Below are 6,434 nucleotides of genomic sequence, written 5' to 3'. Positions count from 1 at the left end.
CCACATATACAGTGTGCACGGGTATAATTGCAGATGTTTCTATTGGTGAATGATGACGCAGTACTGGACAACATTACATCAGTATTTACGTCATCCACAGACTAATAATCATAGCTATTAGGTGTAAAATGTTTTTAGGTTGGTTGTTACCTCCAATTACATGTGAAAAGTGCAAGCCATTAATGCTAAGTTTCCCCTGGGCAGCAGGGCAGACGTTGAATATGTGACTCGTCGACGCGTAACGGTTGGTCTACCCCAACAGTAGTAGTGCAATTAGTGGTGCAGTTACGACCGTGCGGAAAACATCACGTAGTAAATTATGAGACGTGTTTGTGGGCAGACTTTTCGGCACACAGAGAAAACAACCGTCACACTCATATGTGTGCAGTTACTGCAGATAAAAAAAATATCTCCAGTTACACTCGTTACACCTTATATCTCGCGTAATGAACATAACGTAAAAATTATAGAAACTCATGTTTAAACTGAGGAGTACCGACGTACCGACAGTCGTTCTTCCGAATGGAGTCCTCAAATACAGTAGCAATGAGGCAAAATGGTGCTGATAAACTACGAACACTGTGTGGCACTAAACGAAATATAGACGTAGGTGTGAATATGTAAACGTGATATTTTGGGTGGACCATGTTGTGGTCTTATGAGTGATCCACTGCGCCACTAATTGCGAAAGACAGTAACAAAATAAACGGTCGCATTAAACGAATGGATAACGAGTGGATGTTTAAGACGCAGTGTCGCTTTCCAGCCAACTGGAGGGAATTATCCCGTATACGGCAGCAGAAGGCGCTGCTGGAATGAGATCATAGCCGTCACTTGCGCAAATATCCCGTAACTGGAGCGAATAGAATGTGGCGTGATATATAGTCGCATTAACATATGTCACGTGCCTAAAATGCCAGCCGACGAGTGTGAAAGTGCCACTTCCCTCTCGTTGATATTCATAGCTTAATGCTGTTACTTAGCGCCGCAATTATTAACTAAATCTGCTAATTATTGCGCTTGTGAATGACGGTGTGTCTCGAAATGGAATGGTCCAAGGGGGTGATGCAATTCCACTTAAATCACACCGTTGAGATCATGCTCCTGTTCAGCAATTTGTCTCCTCGCACCGCAGTCGGTGAGCTCCTTCTTTTCCTTCCATTACACAACATCAAGTCCTGAATAGCGTCACTGTAATGTAGTAACAAGTTTCGTACCCTCTCTTATTGCAATTAAAAATATAATACAGCTTTGCGTAGTCATTTATCACATTGATCTACACACGGTATATTACGATGAGGGAAAAAGGGACAATGCCTGAACACTTCGGTGTGTCCCAATAATAACGAAGAAAATCAGTCATGAAATACGGTTTCGAAGTAATAACTAGACGGTATTTGCTGGGTGAAGTCATTAACAAAGTAAGGAAGTCAAAGAGCTATTCACTCTCCACATTCAGATGATGAAAGTTCCTGAAAGTGACATGGAATGGACGGCATGTAGCTGAAGTCCGATGATTTCTGTCTAACGATAGGTTGAAATGCACCATCAGATCCGCGCATATGTAGGGGAAGGCGGGGCAAGATGGGGAAGCTAACTTTAAACCCTTCCAGAAGGGACAAAAACAAACAAATTCAAGTAGGTTTGATTATCATTTGTTTGTTTAACAATTGAATTACAATAGCATGCAAAGAAACCTGCAGACTTGTTACATTTAGTTAGAAATATCTCGATTTGAAACACAAACTACCAATTCCCCATCTTGCCCCATATGCGGGGTAAGATGGGGAACTAGCATTAATTCATCTCTAAAGCTTAAATAAGGACCGGAATAACGAAATCATGTGACGATAAGGTTTCGAAACATGGTTCTGCGAATTGTAGAATCAGGTATTACGTTTTATTTAGGCCTCTTACTTTCACATAGTACACAAGTGTGGACAGCCTCGTCATCATCACTTTCTGTCCCTGCACAAGTGTCGTGGGCACCCTACGCTGAAACACATATTTCTGTGGCACATTGAACTGTCGAGCAGCCCTGAAAGAACCCATATAATCTTCCATAACATCATTTACAGCGCCTTCCATTGACTCCAATGACCAATCTTGCCTAGACGTTTGTCGCCGATACTTGCGAACCATCTGAAATAAAACACGTGGAACGTACTATTGAGTCAGATCATTCCTGTATTATACAGTAAATACCATATTTCCAATAGTCAATCGTTAAAGCATGGCAAGAATACGGACTTTGCACGTTTTGTGTACTTTTATTCACCATATAGCCTAAGGCATACTTTGTAATTAATTAGGAAAGTGTTGGAATAACGAATACCATTCTATATACAATTGTATTCAACGTATAATGTACGTATTCAAAACCCGCAGCGAGGTAAACACATGAGACGATAAGAACGTAATGGTTGGACAAATAGTATGGGCAAGACGGGGAAGCTCCCCATCTTGCCCCACTCCGTCTTGCCCCCCTACCATTCTGTCAGGTTATATTACGCCTACATGAACACTATGTAGTGAACATTGACTACTGACACAGCAGTTTACTGTTAATAAGACGTACTATTCAGTGCTATATATACAGTCTGGACAAATGTTCACGAAACACGTGTTTCAGGACCTCGAAAGGTGTAAAACATTGCAAATCAGTATAACAATTGTACGTACCTTGAAAAGCTCACAGAAACCGCCGCGAAACTAAGGTTCAGCAATGTCAACACACTGGCACCTGTGTATTGATGATGTTGACGTAGCTGTCCACAGATGGCAGTACTCTAACTGTAGCTTATAGCCCTTCCCCGTCTTACCCCACCTCCCCGTCTTGCCTCACCTTCCCCTATAAAGATCATAATTTAGGATACCTGTTGGTGACGAAATTAAATCTTCCATTCCGTATGTATGTTGCACTGAAACGAGCATTTGTGTCAGAGTAGAACTGAGCTGCTATGTGGTGTTTCTACGTAGACAGTAATTCCTGTCCACTACATATTATTCTCCCGTGAAATTATATACGATCCAGTCACATCAGTATGACCACCTGTCCAAAGCTTGAATAACCACCTTCTGCAGCGCGGACATGCAGGAAGGGAGTCATTGATATTCTGGAAATTACTGACAGAGGTGTGGAGTCGTGCCCATTCCAGAGCCGTGGCCATCTGCGATAGGTTTCTTGATCGAATATCCGTGGCGCGAACAGCCCGATCGAGGTGGTCCTACAGATTCTCGATTTGATTTTAATCCGGGGAATTTGTTGGCCAGGGTGGTATGGTAAACTCATCCTGGTGTTCGTTCAACCACATACGAGCACTGCGAGCTGTGTAACACATTGCATCTTCCTGCTGGAAGATGCCACCGTGCAGAGGAAAAACAAACTGCATGTAGGGGTGGACATGGTCCCAAAGGTAGGTTCATACATGCGTTGATCCATTTTGCCTTCCAGAATGACGAAATCGCCCAGGAGACTCCCCATAAATATTCCACAGACCATAACGCTCCCTCCTCCGTACTGGGCCCTTTGCTTTCAGACGTGTCACGCCGTACACGACAACTGCCACCTATCCGACGGAGTATAACATTGAGTCACATACCGCCAATCAGTGGACGTCCATATGCGGCATTGGCGTGGAAATTGCAGCCTTCGTCACCGATGAACAGCAGTGAACATGGGTGCATAAATCAGTCGCCTGTTGCAGACGCCCATAAGTAGCAACGTCCACTGAACGCTCGTTGAGGAGATACTGCTGGTAGACCGTCTGTCTATGGGCAGTCACTTGCTTAACAGCTGACGTCTATTAGCCCGTACGCATTTCGGCAGCCGTCGTTCTCCCCTGTCATGTACGGACCATGGTGCACCAGAGTTGCCTCGGCGCCGTATTTGCCACACACGGTATAGTTTAACCACGGCGGCACAAAGTTATCCGTTCCGAAATGCTTCCACCCTTGGCCCGAAAGCCAATGATCACGTCCTTCTGGACGTCAGATGAATCACTCAGTTTCTGCACAGCGACAATGACTGCTCGGTTTTCAGCGTCCACCCGACACACTTTATATACCCTTCAATGCTAGTGCTGCCACCATCCTTCTATTCAAATGGTTTAATTGGTTCTGAGCAGTATGGGACATAACTTCTGAGGTCATCAGTCCCCTAGAACTTAGAACTACTTAAACCTAACTAACCTAAGGACATCACACACATCCATGCCCGAGGCAGGATTCGAACCTGCGACCGGGTAGCGGTCGCGCGGTTCCAGACTGTAGCCCCTAGAACTGCTCGGTCACCCCGGCCGGCATCCTTCTGTGAGTGGTTACTGCACGCTGAAGTCCAACATGACGTTTCATATTGTTCATAGCAACAAAATGTAATTTTTGAGTACATGGACTTGATATAGTGCATAACATTTTTAAATAAATTCCTAGTTTATTATAGTATTACCTTTGTTTTCCGCGTAAGTACTAAACGTGACAGGAACATCCGCATTCAGAAAAAAATTTGCATGCAGAAGTAAAGCAGGAAGAATATCAGTGACTACTTAAATATGTGCCAACGGCCTTGCCGCAGTGGTAACACCGGTTCCCGTCAGATCACCGAAGTTAAACGCTGTCGGGCTGGCCTAGCACTTGGATGGATGACCATCCGGTCTGCCTTGCGCTGTTGGCAAGCGGGGTGCGCTCACCCCTTGTGAGGCAAACTGAGGATCTACTTGATTGAGAAGTAGGGCTCCGGTCAGGGAAACTGACATACGGCCGGGAGAGCAGTGTGCTGACCACATGCCCCTCCATATCCGCATCCAGTGACACCTGTGGGCTGAGGATGGCACGGCGGCCAGTCGGTACCTTTGGGCCCTAATGGCCTGTGCGGGGGGAGGAGAGACTTAAATACGCAGTTATTGATATCGGGAAGAAACTTATTACTCTTTTCTGCACGAAATTGAATTTACATTTTCACTGATACTTTGAAAACAACTGAACTGCATGCCAGGGGTACTTCTCATTGTACCGCATATATGGGGTTTTTCCCTTTTTATTCGCGTTTGGAGCACGTGAAGAATGATCGCTTAAATGTGTGCGCAGTTGCATCAACTTTCAACCGTCTGCCAGTTCAGGAATGTCAGCAGATGTGTAACGTCCCCCCCCCCCCCTCCCCCTCAGGGGGTCACGCAAACACACACATCTGTGATCATTCATGCTGTCCTATAGTATACGTTCAGTATCTCCCGTCAGTACTATCTGATATGGATCCCACACACTTAATCAATATTCTAGAATGGATATCACGATAATTTTGCAAGCAATCTCCTTGGAAAATAGGTTGCATTTCTCCTCTATCGTAGCAATCAATCGAAGTCTGCTACCTGTTTTATTTACGACTGATTCTCTGTTATCATTCTATTTCTTATCCCCGCAAATTGTTTCAACCAGGTGTTTACATCAGTAGACTGATTCCACTAGCGATTCATAATTCAATTACATGAGAACTCAACTACAACAAATCTGCTTTCTGGCACAATACATTGCAGAACGTGACGTCGTAAGCGACTCTCTGAAACATAGCTCGCGTGAGGGTGCTCTTTCTTGGTTGAATGTGTTATGAGGTATTTCTGAGCAACACCTGTACCACATAATTAATAAAATTTCAGAATTCTGGTCCATATTACGCAATCGTGACACGGGACTGTGAGAAGTGGCAGGAAGTCGTTCAGAGTTAGTTGACAAACGGCCGAGTCTTCCCTATTCCTCTTCTGGCAATCCTCGGATGTAGGTCATCTTCACAACACACGAGGAAGTGTGACCATTAAGACGGTGGATGTGGACGCACTTTGAATCTGCTGCCAAAAGCAACAGCCGGCGGGTAATTTATGTCGCGGTTCGCTGACTGATATACGCATCCTTTACACACTAAGCGGGATTGGTTCAATTTGCGGAGCCAGTCAGCTAGACTGGGCAATTAATTCGCCTGACATAGTAGGGCCCAGTAACTCACTGCCGCCCCCGCCGCGCCTGAATTATGGAGTTGTACCCCGGCTGATAGCGTCGGAAGTGCGTACATCATCCGCGCCGCCTGGCACGCAAACTGGACTCGGCTTTTAAAGCGATTAATGCTCCATTAAAAGCAGTTTACAAGTGCCCAGTGTCACTGTGGCCGCAAGAGACAGATTTCCCGCCTTCGAAATGCGAAGGACGATTCGTGCCTCATTAAAGCTACGCAGTTTACACGGTAACCGCTCCACTCAGATCCAAACTTTCCGCTTGGCCTACATACTTGTACATGTAAACAGAGGCTGCACCCCGATATACAAGTTCCGTCCTCCTTTTTAAACCTGCGTTTTCTATTAAAAAATTCCACCCTGCGTGTCTGGCCGTGACTTGAAGGGTGTAAGCTCAAATCTGAGCTTGAAAACTAATTATTTTTATTGACATTT

At 45.0% G+C, this 6,434-nt stretch overlaps 1 pseudogene; it reads left to right on the top strand.

Annotated features, from left to right (window-relative positions):
• Positions 1-4,554: 4,554 nt before the first annotated feature.
• Positions 4,555-4,672, top strand: LOC126472154 (5S ribosomal RNA; annotated as a pseudogene).
• Positions 4,673-6,434: the final 1,762 nt, after the last annotated feature.

The sequence above is a fragment of the Schistocerca serialis genome, chromosome 3 (genome assembly GCF_023864345.2).
Source record: "Schistocerca serialis cubense isolate TAMUIC-IGC-003099 chromosome 3, iqSchSeri2.2, whole genome shotgun sequence".
Taxonomy (NCBI): Eukaryota; Metazoa; Arthropoda; class Insecta; order Orthoptera; family Acrididae; genus Schistocerca; species Schistocerca serialis.
The sequence above is the reverse complement of the archived record's forward strand: the minus strand, read 5'-3'. Positions and strand labels throughout refer to the sequence as shown.